This window comes from Manduca sexta, chromosome 18 (assembly GCF_014839805.1).
Source record: "Manduca sexta isolate Smith_Timp_Sample1 chromosome 18, JHU_Msex_v1.0, whole genome shotgun sequence".
Classification (NCBI taxonomy): Eukaryota; Metazoa; Arthropoda; class Insecta; order Lepidoptera; family Sphingidae; genus Manduca; species Manduca sexta.
In genome coordinates this window covers 4,017,642-4,037,349 of record NC_051132.1, presented here as the reverse complement: position 1 = coordinate 4,037,349, position 19,708 = coordinate 4,017,642, and the positions used below count along the sequence as shown (strand labels likewise).

General features: G+C 33.2%; 1 long non-coding RNA gene across 1 annotated transcript; it reads left to right on the top strand.

Moving 5' to 3' along the window:
• The first annotated feature begins 3,762 nt into the window (after nucleotides 1-3,762).
• LOC115442835 lies at nucleotides 3,763-16,635 on the top strand. Its single transcript, XR_003938558.2, has 2 exons — nucleotides 3,763-4,358; nucleotides 15,470-16,635. It is a non-coding gene; the product is annotated as an uncharacterized LOC115442835 (long non-coding RNA).
• The last annotated feature ends 3,073 nt before the right edge of the window (nucleotides 16,636-19,708 follow it).

Genomic DNA, 19,708 nt, shown 5'->3' with positions numbered 1-19,708 from the left:
TTTAACTTTACTTAAGTTAAATTATTGGGATTACCTACTACTTTTACTATTACTACCTGCTACGTAAATAAACGCTTTGCACCTCCCAGGTTAAAATTGGATATTGTGTCCCCCTCCTAAATGGAAACCTATCTACTTGATCATAGACTTTAATAAATTAAAATTTTACGGCTGCATTCAAATTTGCAAATGCATACGTAAATTAGTAAAAGTATTTTAGTAAATATTTTATATATAAAATACGAAAATATCAAAACATTGTATCTAAATTCAAGATATAAATAAAAACTCAAAAATATTTTAGATATAACATGAAAATACATATTTTATATCTTGTATCTGTATTTCAAATACTATCCAGAATAAGTCACCTCTCTGTTAGTGAAACTCAAAAAGCTAAGAATTAACTCACGACACGAACAATATCAAGAGATAATTAAACATCTAATAAACAGACATAAATAACAACATAGATTGTTAGCGACCATACCCACACGTAAATACTAGGGTATATGCATTACATCTGCGCATATTGGATATCATGATAAGAAAGCAGTTTTCACTCGGACAGGGAAAAGGAAACGCCAACTGGCTCCTAACCAGAGGCTGATCGCTGCCGGCATGTAGGGTGGCCACGAGGGAAACTTGTTCATCAAAATATTAACACCCAATTTTACTTGAAATTTGACTTCAAGACACTGTGAGCTCATTCTGCGTAGATCGGACCACCAACAGCTAAAATTTTAAAAGTTGTATAATTGTAAAATGTAGATAGATATTGTAACTTTGACTTTGCGGTTGAACAACACCTCAGTCCCCCCCCCCCCGTGACCATGAAGGCTGCAAAGTCTTCGAAACGTCGGGGGAAATAATAATATCAGCCCTGTATTATATACTCGCCCACTGCTGAGCACGGGCCTCCTCTACTACTGAGAGGGATGAAAACTAAAATATTAAAACCGCAATAAAATCCGTAAAAAATAATTTAATTTTAATACCCAATTTAACTATTTTGCATTTTCAGTATCTGTAATCTGTACTGTATTTGATGTTTGTTCAATTAATATTTTTGGTAAAACAAAGATTTATTATAATAATTACATATTATTATTTATTATATAATCCGATAAAATAACTTCAAGTAAAAAAAATATCGAAATAAGAGGAATTATACGTTAAGAAGAGAATGATATTTAATACGTAGAATAATATTTAGTTTAATCCAACTAAAATTAACAGGATATAGACGCGAAAATAGCTCGTTACCAAATCAGTATACATTTTTATATAATAATTTATTTGGAACAATTCGCGTCTTGACATCTTTTAAAACCGAGTAAAATAATCTTTAAAGGAAAATGAGACATCCCTCATATCTAAGCAACATCCATCCATTATCAATATAGTAATGTAAATCTACTTTTACGCACAAGCGGTGTATAGAATTATATGTTTCACATTTATTTCTATATTTATAATGTATTTACATATAAATACATCTAAAATTTAATCCACTATGAAAACACATTTATAAACATCAAGATTAAAATAAAAATCCATTAAAATACTGCTCAAGGCAACGGACTATCCAAATTGAATGATATATTAAATCATGGCGACACTACGATCTCGTAATTTCTCCGACATTTCCCGGCCTTTATGTCTTGGTCACATATTCTAGATTTATTGAAAACAGACCTTGAGTTATTTCTCACTTTGTACCAGCTAATGGCGTATGGAAATATTTTAGACCCTCAGTGGATACAGTGGAGGGAAAACAGCATTCCGCCGCGTCTATTACTACAAAGATAGAGAAAGTTTTACACAGATGGGTGCGAGGCAAATTTTAATCAATGCTGATGACTTTCATTTGATCTTACGGGTTAATCTTGCTTTTAACGACATTTTCTATGAGCTTGTATCTTTCTTAAGTAATTAAATGTCTGTTTTCTTTCATTTATCTTTATTAGTTTAACACTTTCTTTAAATGTTTTGCTTAGATGTCAGAGTTCAATTTGCACCTTAGTGTATGTTATTTTATCTTCTAACTACTTCAAACTTAGCTTGTACTGCGCAGCGCGCGATGAGAGCTAAGTTACATCTCCTGTTCAGGGAAATTTGTATGATGGTTTTAATAAAAAAATACGTGTTTTTCCCACAAATAGACTTTTTTAGCTATAGCCTCTTCCATTACATCATGGTAAGTAAATAACCTCAGTAATCCGTGGGTGCATTAATTGGACCTCTGCCCACCAACTGCTTGGACAGGAGTTTGAACCCATGCACTCACGCACTATGAAGACAAAACACAATTTTAAGGAAAATGTTTTATAAAGTTCTTTCTTAGGAAGCCAGTTACTAAGGGCTTAAGTTCGATACATATGGTAGAGCAAGACTTAAGTAATTTTATCTATATTATAAAGTCATGGATGAACCGAAAATATACCATTATCATTATACGTATTTTAAGTACTTTCTTTTGCTGTTTGTAGTGTACAATAAAGAATTTTCTATTTATCTGTAGCACTATTTAGTAAATAGACAAGACTAAACTTTATATTATGATAAAATAAATTATATAATCGCCTTTTCATCTAATTACTCTTTCCACGAGTTTGGTGATGCACTCTCAATACATCTGTTATTGTTCGGCGTTACTGATTTACTTACCATCAGATAACCAATTAGCCTTCTCGCTTACTTTTATAAACATAACATATAATATAGTCCGGCTCTTGTATGTAGCCCGAAAGAGAAAGCAGTTGCAAGTAGTGCACCGACGTTTTGCCAAGTTTATTTTCGTCGCATGATGTTAGCGACCTACCAACTATATAGTTAAGACTCAGAACACTGTCTAACTTTGAAATCTGAGTAAGGACTCAGATTTCAAAGTTAGACAGGACATTTTTTAAAACGAAAACCTAATCTAGGATACCATACCCAGAACTAGACTCAAAGCACTTTTTCAAGAATGGTTACTCGGGTAATTGATTGCAGGAACACACGCATTCCAGCAAAAATCCAGCAACTTGCAAATAAATTAAACTTACAGGAACTTCGCCACGACGCCGAATCTTAGTCACCTTTTACGCTAAACAAGGCCTTATTCTAAACGCACGCTATTATTCGACCGACATTCTTCGATATAAAATATCACTAGGAAGTAAAGAGCCGAGATCAGAAGGTATTCTACCCTATTTCTATGGTAATGTCCTATATTAAGCTGTGTATACACGCAACAATGTAGACGTTATGGACGAGCCTTGCCTTAAATATCACGTGTGTTCCTGCCCTTATTGTGATGAAAATGTTGCGAGGCTATCGATCTTTAATGTTTATTTCATTAACTTGGCTCTTTGTTCAAATGACGATCTTGTATGGGGTGCTTCAGTAAAAATTACAAAAAGCAGGTCTATTAAAAGGTGAAGTAAATGTTTTATAAATTTTATACTTTTTCAAGTTCAAACAGTAGAACTAGAGCTAATTCTATGTGTATAATTAAATAATTAGTTAAACCAGATTCTTGTATATTCATTGAAGCACTCCATTGGTTTTAAAAATCATTTGTAGATAAAAACGACAAAATACATGTGAACCTCTTTAACACCAAGCGAGTCATCTGAAGCAATATTGATTTATAAAGAAACGGACAAGCTCAGTTGAACTCACTTTGTCCGGCGCGGCGTTAACCCTATCACTGGTCAGGAAAACATTCCGAGGTTCCGTCTACTCGCCGTCAGATGGCGGTAGCGGATGCCGCTTCTCATATAAACCTGCGCCCGCGCCGCTCAACTCATTGCCCGAGAAGACGTACGCGTGTTTACACGACTGTGCTTTATAAAAACCCGCGCGGTGTTACGAACTTTTGTGTTCTGTGCTGTCATGGATATTGTCACCCTGGACCCTACTGGACTTTACTAAATTACAATGGAGTTCACCCTCGACCCGACCGGCCAGTATTGATTCATACGGTCTGTATAAGAATCCTATTAGAAATGGATAAAGTTTTGGATCCTACTGGGCAATATTAAAAACAACAATGATCGGCTTAGACCCGACAGAGATCTACTAGCGATCAACATGTGTTGCGGACGACGCAGAATTTTCACAGGCTCCAGTCCGGGGGAAACATCGTCCTGTAGAAAAAGAAGGTTTTGGACCGATTACCGTTTTGACTGATCAATAACAACACGCGCCTGTACATAGAATGAATAAAGAGGGACGTGACAAGGTCATCGGATGGAAATCAGCTGACTGCCTGCCGCGTGCAATCCGGAAATGTATAGAAATAACATCGGCGGACAAAAATCTCTCACCACATGCATCATAGCTCCGGTTTCAACATTCCAAATTTGAACGTGAGTATTTTCTTTTTATTTCTTAAATCTAATTTACTGCCAACTTATCAAATTGGCATCCTGGCTTCTAAATTTAAATTCCAGAAATGATTTGGCAGTATTTTTTTTGTTACTGTGTGGTGTGTGTGTGTGTGTTTTTTTTTCAATTTGAAGATTATAGCATTAAGACAAAGAAGCGGACAGTTATCGCCGTGACGAACTCGGAAGCTGCACGCTGCATATTAGAGTTCATTGCACAGCTGTAATCCTATTTCCTCGGGCGCGATATTCGGTTGTTTTCGGACACTTGTCTGGTGTATTTCAATGGAGAACTACTATCCTAGGGTAGCGACGAGATATCAGTTTTATTTTTATTCCTGTGATAAGGTAATGTTAAAGTTTTCTGTCTGAATTTCGGCCAGTATCGCGATTTTTATGGCACCGACCGCGAGTTCGTTGACCGGACATATTTTATTTCATCGCGCGCTTCCACGTACACACACAGAGACTACGAACTCACACTTGCACACGGCGTCACACACACTAACGCGCAACATCTCTGCTTGTTTGCGTGGAGTTTCGCGTAAACACAACACCGCGCTCATTTGTACCGCCAATGTAATCGTTGCTACAATTAATTAACATTATTGTGTCATATAATTTGCCAATGCAGGAACAACTTTTAAATGTAACTTGTCAAAAACAATACATCTGTCAGTTCCAAATTACAATTACGCGATATAAATCATTTACAAAACAGTAGCATGTCGAAAAAAATAATAAACATTATCATTACAACGCAAATACATTATAAATGCACATATTACAACACACGAGCTGGTCTGGTATCGTAAAATCTTGAGATTAAAAAGCGCGTAATGTGCCCGTGTTTGCCGAATTATTCCAGTTCAACAACCGGGCGAACGTCCGATCGGGAGTTCAAAATAGACACGGACACGAGTCCACGACGCTCCTCGACGACATATCAAAATGAAGTTTTAAAACGCGCCAACGTTAACAAAAAAAAAAATACATTTTAAATCGTAACAATTTGTTAATGTTTGAAAATGGAATAGGTTGTGCTTACGTCACAAGTTTTGATGGTTTTGAAAATGGATTACATTTATTTGGATGCCGCGAGTCGCGTGCCGCGTGTCGGAGTGACAAAATGAATGACGTTTTCGCATGTTGCGTCGGCAGCGAGCAACGTCGGCAGTCAGCACATGTGAGATTGGGAAATATATTTCGCGATGAACCTCCTTGACCTCCGGCAGAGGCTCTGTCGGCTGCAGTGTGGCCTGTTTTTGGCATTGCGTCATCATAGGTCACTACCTACCTAGTCCGCCATATTTTTTTGCTCATAAACTTATGCTTAGCACGTTGGGTTCTTCCTTTGTTAGTCTATTTAAACTCATGCTAGCTATTTTGGTAACTCAATATAGTCGAGACGTGGCCGTGTCGTAACTTAATGTGGCGTAATTTGATTGTGATAAAACTTGAGCTCGAAAACGCTATTTTATTTTCTTTTTAAGGGCATCTAGTGGCTATAAAGTATGGCATATGTGGACACAAAGAGTCAGTTTCATGTTTAAGAGACATAACGCCGTGTGAATAGATAATTTTAGTATACCACGCTCAACTATAACTTTAAAGTCGTTTACTTTGTAGACGCGGGATAGGAACCAAGCCGTGAAAACAAAATATTTAATTATAATCATATGAATTAGTCATAACTATTTTTTTTTTTATTATTCATACTAGATAGTTCTATAGATATATCAGACTAAAAAAATCTCACTATAGATGGACACAAAACTTCGACATATAAAAATAACTACATACTAATATTAATTCAATATTTACAAAGACAAATAGGTAGCAATATTTGAATATTAAATTGACCAAAGTATAAAGTCATGTCCTATTTTACCTGCATTGTAATCGGGTTTAATTACAATGGTAGAACAGGGAACAATGGAATAAAGAACAGGTATGCCGTATGCGGAAATAAAGTGCTATGTAATTTGACAGACGGAGAATCTCATGCCACGATCTTCAACCATTTGTCTCATGAAATTTTATGTCTGCTTAAAAACAATTTATTTCTAAACCAGTTATGTGATTAGATATCATAATCTATATTAGTTATATATAAATTCACTCTTTAAATCAAAAGTTCAATTAAGAATTAGGCTATTTTCGCCACGCTCATAACACAATAAAGGCATTGACTCACAAAGAATTTATTCCGCGTTTTTAATCAATCATGCGACTAATTGCATTCAAAGGAGATTTTTTTCCAATATTGTAGAACGGTCAGCGTGTTGCCAACGTTATAAATTAACGTCAGGTGCAATCAGTGTTGCATCATTTAATCTTATGTGACGTGACATAAGTTACGAAATCATGATGTAAAAATAATTATGATTTTTTATTATTTTTAATAAATAATGAGGGTTTTTATTAGGTTGCTCATCGTGAAACGTGTTCGTAAAGGAGTATCAGTTTATGGTGTCCATCACTGTAGATGACATAAATTATTTTCTATAAACATGGAAAATTTGGTTTTATAATTGAGCTATCTTAGTCTCGCGTGCGCCAATTGAATATAAAAAAACACGCGTGTCCCATTAAAGAACGACTCAAAATTCCCTCAGGCAACGCCAACCTATAAAATAGACCAGACCAATTAGATAAGTCATAAAAATTTTACATACACATTTAATTGCCCGCTGTGTGCAATTTTAAATTCCAGCAGATGCAATCGAGACGTCGTACGTTCAACGTTCATTTCGATATTATGCAAACCAACATAACCGAGTTAAAATGTCAACAAAGAACCGGGAGATCAGACCAACATTTTTTACATGCGCCGAGCAAAAAGCTCACATGAATTGTGCTTAAAAATGTATACTTTTTGCGATGCAAATAGTGCATACAAAGGTGCGCAAGGTCGGCTCACAGCTGTCTCTGGGCAGGCTAATTAAAGGTTTAATAATTAAGTGGCCGAGCACTAGTGGCACACAGAAGACAGGTGCTATATTATTTATGCAACTATAAAATCATTATTTACGTACATGCCAAATTACTTACATTTATTATTTAGATACATTATTGCGTGCGCTCGCAGCGTTGTACCTTGCTAATTTGAATACCATGTTACTTATTCTGGCTTGTTTTGCTTTTTGAGTTTCAATTCATCGTCTTATCTGTAATATACACCTTGCCATCGATGATGGCATATGCCTCGCGAAATAATAACCTCTGACTATAATTACAAATGCCTTTTTACGTGGTTGTAATATACAATTGGTTCTTCTTAGGAACGCAAATCGCCAAAATTTGTAAATTGTAAGGAGTCTTTTCAATTAATATCTTCAACTTGTATCATAAAATGCTATACGCGGGTTAATTTAGTAAAGAGGCGATCACATAATACAAAGTTATGTTCAGCATAATGCAACAGAATTTTATAAAATGTATTCTTAATCTAGATAACCAAGAACACACCTTATGCACTGAGGTCAAAAACTAACAACAAAAACTAGACTTTGCAATCGCAACAAATGCTATCTTAGCATCTATCGTGAGCTAACTGTCTGGGCCGGTCTGTGTTACATAACAGAAGATTTGAGGAAAAATGTTCTTGGAATATATTACTTCCTCAATACTGTAAGTAGTAAATCGTTAACAATTTATCACCACTTCATGCTGTCTCCATTGGACCTGATGAAGTGGAATGGCGTAGAATATCAATACACTACAATTATCAATCGATAGTCAAAACAATTATGCCGGCCTGTTAGCTGTTGTACTGTTGGTTCACTTATACAAAAATATGTGTGCCATTTTAATCTTGACCCATTTACGTCTCAAGGAAGCAGGTGTTCATATAATATTTTGATCATGGTTTTATGGTTGACAGGCATTATTAAATACAAGGGAAATGCACCTTAATAACGTATATCTTATAAGGAATGTGTATCAAGTAAACACTAAAGACTTTTTGATATGGGGTGAATAGAAATGGGCGAAAATTAAGGAAATATAATTTGCAATAGTTTAACCTCACTTGACAGTTTAAATTCGTTCTAGGACTTTTAAACGGCCAAAAGCGTAATGTAGACTAATAAAGAAGTCTTTATTCGCTGTTTTTTTTATATCTTCCAACCATCTTTGCCATGAATAACATAGTTCAACGCGCTCTATGATTACAAAATATTCCAAAAACCTAAGGTGGTTGCTCCCTAGAATTGTAATGACTTGAAACCCAAAACTAAACAAACATTTAATAAATTTAATAACAAATCCAGAACATTCTAGAAACTTTATTACGTGTACTATTATATAAATCTTTTTCCACCAAATGTTTTGATTATTCTATAAAAATAGTCAAGGAATGTATTAGTCAGTGATATTAATACGTGGAGTCAATAAACTTAGCCAGAGAACTGGTTTTTATTTGTTTTGGACACAAATATTTTAACATAGATGTGTACCTATATTAATAAAAAACATTCTGGGATATGATGATATAATCTATTATGCATTACTTTGTTTGTAACTTGATTCCGGATTTTAAGTTATATATACGGTATGATATTGCTTTTATTTTACGGCACTTTGGATATAAAAATCAAATACGATGATTTTTATCCTATAATTTAGTTACTCAAATATAAGTCAATGAATATAGCACATATATTTGGCGTATAATGTTTCATGCTTCGTAATGCTATCTCCCATGCACGACTGTCATTTAATTTAAATTTCAAATAATCGGGATTCTATATTTGAAATATCCATTACCCCTAAACCATAGATAATATTATATAAAAAAATAAATGCAAGTCCTACGTCGTAAGTGGCATCAATAATAAATAAATCAAACACACCACTCACCTGGCAATTTGTATTCGTCATAAGTAATCGCCAACACATAAAACGTGCTAACTTGCTATAATTATCTTTTGTGAAATAAAACGCTGAATAATTTCGCAACAGTCACCTTTAGTTTGCTACGCGTACTGGCGGAATCACCTTTAGTTTTAAATTTTTGTTTTTTTTTATTACCTTTTTAATTTATGGGTTTAACTATATGAATTTGCCAGAGAGGAAAAATATATAAGAATTGATTTTATAAGTCAGACCTGTAGTTAACGATACATATAGAAAACCTAAAATGTATTTAATTTAAATCACGACTATACAAATTATAATTTTCCTAAAAATTTAATTATTTCAAATAAAATTGGTAGGTGATTATATTGTGACTAGCAATAAATAATAAAATTATTTTTTTAACAATAAACCAAATTACTGCCAGTACTGAATTTTTGCCAACGAATGTACACGAAAATGGCATCCAAAAACGCAGTCAGTGGGTCAAACATTGGCCGCAGACAACTAAAATTAAATATTTATCTGTAGCCTTGCCTGTTCAATACGTTGCATCAGACGACTTGCATAACATATCGCTCAGTGTAACGTAACATCCGCGTGAGCGCGGCGTTTTTGTTCACCTATACGATTTATGTTGCTATTTGCTTTACACCTGTGTCCCATTTACAAGCGTAAGCGAAACTGGGACATTTTCATTCTTTATCTAGAAACTTAAACATTTTTAATCAAGAACTTCTGGTTCTGGAATCGAGATAAAATCTGACAAAACTGACTCACAAATGTATTTTATGAGCATACCTATATAAACTTAGTGTTTCTTTAACAATTTTGATACTATACGTCCGCTGTTACCTAATTTGAATGAAAATTAAATTAAGATACTTCAATTACTATCAGTAGCATATATATATAGTAACATATATTTCCATCTCAATTTTAAGAATACGAAATCTTTCTATTTTGAAACTAAATAATTATCATGCTTACGATTTCAAAAATTGTCTACAAAATACAAAATGCAGGTCATAAAAGCACAAGCTACTTAGTAAGGGAATCTTGAAGCCACAAAAGAACCATTGCATAATCTTGCGTAACAGCAAAATCACAAGCAACACTAGAGAAAGGAAATAGCTAAATACATGCAGGTCTTCCTGGACTATTATGCTGTTGGCAATAGTCCTCATATTCTAATATATCTTTGGTTTTAGCTTTTTAATTTTTGTGCGAGGTGTGGTCAATAATAAACAATTTAAAATTGCTTCATATAGCTATATTTGGCCATCAATAATAATAAGCAATTAATATTAAATAGTTTTAGAATTATCTAGATATCTAAATATCAAGAGTCATATTATAATTGTATATGTCTTCAACATGCTGCTGATAGGCTGCCTATCACATCATGGACGAAACACACAGGCGAAAAGTGGGTGATCTGGTTTGCTACTGCCTACCACTTCGGGGATGAAGTCGCTATGTGTGTGTTTGTATATATTAATTTTATTCAGTTGTTTTGAAAACTAAATGACCAATGGAAAATTCTTTCATTACTAGAAAAGTAAATAATCCCGAGCATTTTAGGCGCTTTTTATTAAAAGAAACTAACTTTAAAACTGAAGAAGCCATGAGTAAATGATAGTATATATTCTTACTTTAAAGACGAAGTGAAATCAACTTCATTCGAGATTAATCTTTTTCAAGAAAAGAAGTAAAGTAGGTTCATTGTTACATAGAAATAACCTACAATGACAATACTTATTTTTATATATGAAACAATTTAACATTGCATATTTATACTAAAATAATTTTGGAATTTACCAATAAGTTATTTTTATACAAGGTGGCACAATTTAATTCAATAACTCTAAATAATACAAAATAACTTCAAGTTAAAATGCATTTGCGGTTTTATTCCAATTATCAGATTCCAGCGTAAAAATAAATGTATAGATACCTATTAAAAAGAAAAAAAAAGAAATACTTTTGACGCCTTTTTCGGAGTTACTGTATTAGTGCTATCAAAAAGAATTACAAACTACAATATATCATGATCAAAAACATCTACCACAGATGACTCATGGTAGATACGATTTTCTTCGCCTGAAATTTTCTTTTATGCAGTCGTCTTAATTATAAAAAAATCTGGTGGATATTTAGAACTCAATTAGCGTATGGTCGATTTCTTTTCTGGATTACATGTAAATTTTTTTGAATAACCACATTTTTAAGTTACATATTTTAAAAATATTTAAACCAGATATACAGTAATATTTACATAAAAATTCTCAGTTGCACAACATTTCCTGAATTCACAATTGTAATGTCACTCAAACAACCTTGGGGCTAAATAATTAAAATAAACGTCATTGTCACAAATTGACCCTGATCATTTACAATGTAATTTCGATTGTAACAGGCATTCGCATTTAATAAAATATTTCTTATCAATTTGGCTTTTGTGCCCTTTATTTATTTCTTCAATACATGTAAGTGTATTTACTTTAATATTTTTGTTTTATTTTTTTCCACACAATGTTCTACATCTACATAAAGTTATAAAATTGTTACGCGGATATAGCAACTTGAAAGCAAATTTAATTACTAAATTTAATTTAGTATTATCTTTCTACAGTATAACATCCATTTAATGGCTATTCTCGTCGTAAAAAGCCCACCCTAATCGATGGAAGTTACGATCACTTCCTCATATATTTTTTCTATGGCTACCGACTGATTCGTCATCCATCAAGTCATTGACACGCTGCATCCAGCGTCAATATACTAGGAGCCGATGAGATCGCAAGCGTTCACTCAACCCACTCGGTGCATCCACCTTATCATATCGGCAAAAATGTAACCCACCTACCTAATATAAAACCACGAATTTAATATCACACCGCTATCACCTCACACGCTTCGATAACACTTGTGTAATAGATAACTCACACTGACAAAAAACACGCGCACGTATATATTGCACGTGTAGCTTGTATAAAATAATCTCTTCACCACTCATGAACTCCTGGTACTAGAAACATAGGATTGCTCATGGACGAATACGAAAACACAACACACCAACTTTCACATGTGAGGTAAACAGTACACAAATATAAAAATCACACGCTGATAAAGCGCATGCTCCTGTTTCGTACATAACTTGTGTTTTAGATACGTCAATGTGTTGAAAACGTTTTCCAACACTATGGTTCGCTTGTATACGTGCATAAGTGGCAGTATCTCATAAAGGAACGCGTGTTAATAGCAAAGTTGTGTTTCCGCATAGGCAGTTCTGAGAGGCGACTAACACGAGCGTGTGAGGTTGGCACCCGGCCCCCGTGTGAACACGAGAGCGTCAACCTTACGAATTAGAAAAAGTCGCTTTACGCCAGCTACACGTGGACGAACGATTTATGCTATTATATTTAACTAATTAGATACAGATTTACATTATTCATATTTTTATATATAGCAAGTTGGTTTTTAAACAAGTCGAACGTGTCAATATGTGTTATAAATAGATAATAATAAGCAAAATGATTGTGTGGATTGTTTTGAAGGAAGCTGAATGCGTCAAAAATGACGTTTGATAGTGTGATTGTGACACGCCTACACATGCACAGGCACACCACCAAGCGCCGCGCACAACTAACGCGTATAGTGTACACACACCACTGACAGCGGGTACGTCATAACTTGGCCTCTCGCGATCTCTGCGAGCCTGGTACCTCGTCTCCCCGTAATAAGCCGAAGATAACTCGCTTTTCTTGATCATACAATGAAGGAAAGCATTATTCCAACTTCCGTGTTCTTATCCCACCAGATTCAAATTACAGTCAACAAACATAATATACTTAATAGTGATAAACTTATGTAAACATAATTTATTCGCTGTGCTAATTGTTATCATTATCCCTAATATCTTATTAGAAAACAAAATACTATGATTTTTTAATTAATCCATGATATTTATATTAATATTTTAAAAAAAATATTTTATGTGCGTTATATATCAGAAGTATACGAGACCACTATGGAGTGTAATTAGGACCGTCGTCTACACGACGCGACATCCTTTCGCAAGACTTATACCGACACTCGCTGTTCAGAATTAGACAGAAGGCAACCTTGTAATCTATGTAAGTTAAACTCTTCGCAACATCTGATCTCCTAGTACAAAGTGTTCTAATTGACGATCCGAACAATCACGACGTTATCGAGGGGATTGATTCTAGAAATACAAACCAATGACATCCATAATTACTAAAAAAACATCGTATAATTTAATTAAAGTGTATTCACCTACATACCTATGTGGATTATATGTATAAATATTATAGAAATGTTTTATGCAACGCCATCTGTTGTCGATTTGCTTAAAACTTAAGTTTAAAGTTACATGTATAAAAATTTTACATACCTAGCAGATAATACCATGATGTACTATTTATTTTAAGGGATAATTTTAAGGTAATGTGTCGTTCAGTTTAATTGAACAATGACAGGTGTACAGAGCCTGGTTTGAGCCAAGGATGACCACTGCAGCCGGTGCACTGGGGCAAATGGCGGGAAATATTGGCGGGTTTTTTACATGAACTCATCCAAGAAACACTATTCTATTATAAAACCGCCTTTATCGCTATATTATAATTGGATGTTTCGCGTTAATAAGTAAACATACCCTTTGTATTATATAAATGGATAAGTACATTGTATTTATATAAAAAAAATATATTAAATATTATACTTAATGTTCTGTTATAAAGTGGGTTTTTGTACGCAATATTTGTTCCAAACGAATGTGCCTGCCAATAGTAGCGTAATGTAAATTAATTAACATAATTTTTAGTTATAAGTTATAATATAAATTTATATACAAATTAATTTAAAAAGGGGAAAAAATTAAGACATTTTTAGTGCAATTTGCATAATGGTCATATCGGCTAAAGGCTTTTTACGACATTCAAAGTTATTGTAAGCAATTTCAAAGTATTGCAAAACAAAAAACCAACCCCTAATACTTAAAACATTTATCCAACAATAGCGTAAGGACCCTCCACAATTATTGCGCAAACACAAAAAAAAATAAAAATAAATGACCACTTTTTGCAAAGATACAGATTGTTAAAAAAAATGTTTGCTTTTGCAAAAAAATAATGTGACGACCTTGAAAAATGTGTATCCAATGGTTTTTGTTGTCTAGGTGGTCGAGACTTTTTTGTGTTAAACATCTTTTTATGAATATTTCATTGTGCGATCATTATCAAAGAGCGTGCCGACGTTTTCTACAAGCTTTTATGACGTCACTCGTTTGTGACAGATACCATTATATGGTTATCTACCTAGTTACAATAGTATGATTTTTAAGAATGTTTGATATACATTAATTTTAATTTAATCAATTTAATTATAAACATTTAACAGAAGAACCTATAAAATTTTGCATACACATTACCTAGAGCATGTCTTTGTCTACCAGTAATAAATTACCTAATATATCCACCACTGACATTTACATATAAAAATTACATAATAATTACGTTCTAAATAAAAAAAAAACGCATGCGGCGTCCGAAGCAATTTTATGGCGATTAAAAAAATTTTGCCACATTACATTTTTTACTTTAACTAGAGCACGTTTAAATACAAAAAGAAGTATGAACGAGGATGACCACCTGACGGCATGTGTGCTGCGACAAGATATCGAAAAACCAGTCAAGTTTAGACCAAGTATTATCTTACAGCTCGTATTATTTTAAATATGAACACCAAACACGACGCGGTGCCCTCGCATGAAATGCACCACGATGTATGTATAAGGAATGACATCAAAATTACACGTCACATCGTACTGATAAAAATAAACGCGAGATATGCGCATGAAGAATTTATTTTCTGAATGTTTCTAGTAATGCGTTTTACAAGTTGGCAATTCATCGGATAAATAAAATAATGTCTTATAAAAATATGACTGACTTATTTACTGTGGAAGTTTATGAAATGACAGTTGGTTTGAAAGGATTATGTATCTTATTTGCGCAGTCGCACGTTTGTTTCATAAGTTTAATTTTATCATGCGATTATATAATCGACTTTTTATTGAAGTTTATTTTTATATATTACATTGTTATATACGCACAGTTTTCATGTCTGTGTAAGTGCACTAAGATGTCCGGCAAATAATGTAGTAACCTTTTCGTTTGATATTAACCGTATGTTTTTCTTCTTTCCAGATGACACTGTATCCGGAATACAGCATCCTTCATCTTCATCGAGTATTCTCATTCATCGTCAAAGCATAATATCTAATCTACTTTAAATACTCATTAGCTTATAAGATGATATGACTGATTATTTCTCGAGTATGCACATATCTCTTCATGCATTTGTTTATTTTAATAATTATTTTTACTTTTATTTGTAAAGCGACGTAACTTCTAACACACACTTTTTTTTACCAGTTCGAAATTATTTTAAAATTAACAATATAATGTGCAACATAAGGTACAAAGTTACTTTTGCCCATTCCAAAGTAATAAACTTAAAAAAGTGTGTCGTAGAAGTAACCTCATAAATAGGCTAAGACAAGTAAGAAATGACAAGCAAAAAGAGGCAAAGGGTATTTTGAATGGTTTTCTGCATTTTGACTGTACATTTTTGGGGAACCTTCAAAAATAGACCGTATAAACATTAGTCGTAGGAATTTAGATTCGTTTAAAAATAATTTCGGCTCCTTTATATACGTAACTTACAACATAATTCGAGTTACCATTTTATGACCTTCAGCTTGACAAAATGTAAATAAAGTTGCAACACTTTTCCTGCGCTTCGTCTGTACTCTGTGCTAGAATATTATCAATTAAACTTAAGTAATTATAAATATGGTATACTTTTATATATGTAGATATATTATAGATAAGACTGCCTTAATTGTAAGCTACTCATTTTCTCGTGGATTTTTTTAAAAACTAGCTGCTATGCATAGAACATAGCGCTTCAGATTAAAACACTTTTTTCAAATATATTTGAATACTTTTATTACTTTTCTTTTTATTCTACTATGTTTTATACGTAGATATAAAAAAGTAAGTTCTAGTATAATTATTGACTTGGAATATTATTTAATGTTGCTATAGGTGTATATTAATTAGTTTAAGGGTTACCCTAAGCAGTGTGGCCAGTTTATCAAAAATCCTGCGTCGCGAACACTCCGCATTGTTGCCTACTAAGACTGAAAATTTATTATCTTCGGCCTTATTTTATGGAAAAAATTAAATCGCCCAGAAAGGATCCCACCCTAGAATATTTTGATTTTTTTATAATTAAATAATAATTAAGTGATCATGGCATATTATTTTAGGGGATAATAAAGATGTTTTATTAAATATTATTAAAAGGCTTGTGTTGTTTCATTTAACATCATTTTAAAAATAAAATACTGCTACATATTTTCTACGGAAAACCAATTCTATAGGTACATTACCGATTTCATTATATAATTCAATTAATTACTATTACGTCAATACTTGTTCAAACATTCGAATTAAAACAAAATACAACATATTTTAATAAATTAGCAATAAACAGGCTTATTTTAATAGCGATAGGTATGTTAGGAACTAATAATAATGTCCTTCACAACAAATCTCGAAGAATTTGTATAATATGTGTTTGATTGTGGTCCGAAATGTGCCTTTTAATAAATAAAAACCAGCTGTGCCCGCGACTTCGCACGCGTTTACATTTATTTAAATCCGATATCCTATTTAATGAGTCTATATTCTGGTCCAATTATATTATGTCTCTGTTAAAACTACGCAAATCGTACAGCAGTGTCGGAGATGTGTGCTAACAAACAAAAAACAGACAGGAAAATATCCGAAAATCGCTTTGTGTTCTTGCTCTGCTTTACTTACTCTTTTCGTTTTAATTCCTTTTTTTAACACTGGATTCTGCTGTGTTACTGTATGTATAATAATATAAAGAGAAAAACTTTGTAGGGGCTTAATATCTGGAAATACGGGAACAATTTTGACAATTATTTCACTTTAATACAAAGCTACATACATTACTTTCAAGTGCTATAGGGTACTTAGGGATTAAAATAAAAACACATTAAGATAAAGGCGACAAATATAAAAAGATAACTAGATTGTTAAAGATAAGTACTGAAGCTCGACGAGCATTAACACAGCAAATTAAGTAATGAATGATGGAAAAATTTGCATGTATGTCTTCACAAAATTCTACTGATTTGCTAAAGTGTCACTTTATTAGTGCGAACAGCATGTTTACGTTTGGACGACAAATAAATGATGTCATTATTATGAAAATACACACAATAACTTACGCTTTTTATGCCAATTATCGAAATAGATATAGAGACAACTAGTGCAGCCTCTTTTCGAAGTTTAGTCCGTCCAAGGGTGAGAAGGAACGAACCTATCGTATCGGGCACAATTTTAAGTGAGCAAAATCCAATGTAATTTTTCCCGACTCGAAGATGGAACCTGGGGCCTCATCACTGCAGTCGAACCGTAACACTACCGTAAGTATAATTGTTATAAACCCTATATTGTTTTCAATCTTATCAATATTATTTATGCTAAAGATTGTGAAAATTGATGTTTGTTAGAAGTAAACGCGGTAATAACTGATGGTATTTGGATGAAATTTGGCACACGAGGAGACAATGACCTGAATTAACATATAGACTGCTTTTTATCCCGATAATTTTCTCTCATAGGAAATAATGTTTTTATCTGATTTTTTTAAGTGGCGCCAGCGTCGTCATAATACTTTCGGGACTTTTGTTCCAAGTAAGTCTTCTCATGCGGACGAAGCCGCGAGCATCACCTAGTCCTAAAATAATTCTAACTAGTTAGGCGGGAAGCAAATGAGGAAGCTCTTAAACTCTTCTCAAAACAATGATCGATAAGCGAATGAAGGCAAGTGCTAATAACACGCCACGTGTATATATAAATATATTTTTTAAATTTTATTTTATTTATCTATCGATTTACCCCCAATTGATTTTACTTACACAACACTATATTTTTGCAGTGAAATAAAAACACAAATTCTCTAATCAAAATGACTAGAAAACATAATAAATATTACCAATTTGCTTGGCAAATTTATAAACATTACAGTCAAAAACCTTACTTCGCACTTCTCGCTTCTCAATCCAAGTTTTTCGGTTCGAAATAAATACATCTAATTTGCTTTAGGATTGTATTTTGTACCCAATTCAACAATGCCCTCAGCTTTGTACATATAAAATCAGCACGATCTATATGCGTTTCCATACACACACTTAAATCCACATAATCTTATAAATATCCTTTTAAACATTGTCTGTCCTTCTAGGTCGTATGATTTTAGAGCGGCACACATTCAATATTAAAAATACTGTGAATTAGCGTTTATGAATAATGGCATAAGAATTTAATTTTATTGCACACAATTTTATCGATAAATCCATTAAACCTTGGCCATTGATTTCGTATGTAACTTTTCTTGTCTTTTAATGGAAATGACTGACCGATCTAACAAGTAAACTCTGGAATTAGATTATTAAAAAAACGATCTAAACTAAGCCGAGCTCAGATAGTATCAAGTATGTCGCACGTCTGCGCAACATTTTCTGCGCAAACCATGAATGAACGACAACTCGAGATAGCAGAAGTAATCAGCTAACATTCGGTATGTGTGAAATTTCCGTCGATTAGTGGTTTATAAGCCATTCTGTGTCGTGAGAAATCGCTTTTTCCTATAATATTATTATCAAACCACCTACCTATATTCTTTATAATTTGTTGGTTTTTATAAGAATATACGTAATGTTTTCCTGTGATGCGTAATATAATGTGAATTATGCGTTTGTTTGTTTGCTATATCAAACAATAAAACATTGGGATATTTCCACTGTAAATATAAACATTCTGAATTATAATTTTAAATCGAATAGATTTTTTTTAATGTATTTAGATGTCATGCTGTTTAAAACAGTATAACATCTAAAAATAATTAAAATTATCTAAAAATAATTTATTAAAAAACTAAGAATACTTGACATTCCTTATTCATTTTAGAATGAAGAATTAGCATTCAATTAATTTAATTAGCATTCAAAAATGAGCTATTGTGTCACTCAACAGCAAAGACCACTAACACTGAAGCCTAAAATCCTTGATGCGTCTTGTTGATATCCTTGATGCGTCGACACAACAACCAGGAAAAGGACGTGGAGGGACTTTCCGCAACCCGACTGACTCAATTTCAATCATCCAAATCGCCAAACCGCACCAGTCACTTCTTGTAAGGATTTTCTGACAGTTCTGCCACTCCACTCAAAAGGTCTATTGAACCATAGATAGAGCCGTAGATTTTACCTCTAAGTAACCCCCACCTAAACTTTATTTAGATTTAGATTTTTAGAGTTTTTTATATAGGAACACAGCTTTTTAGCG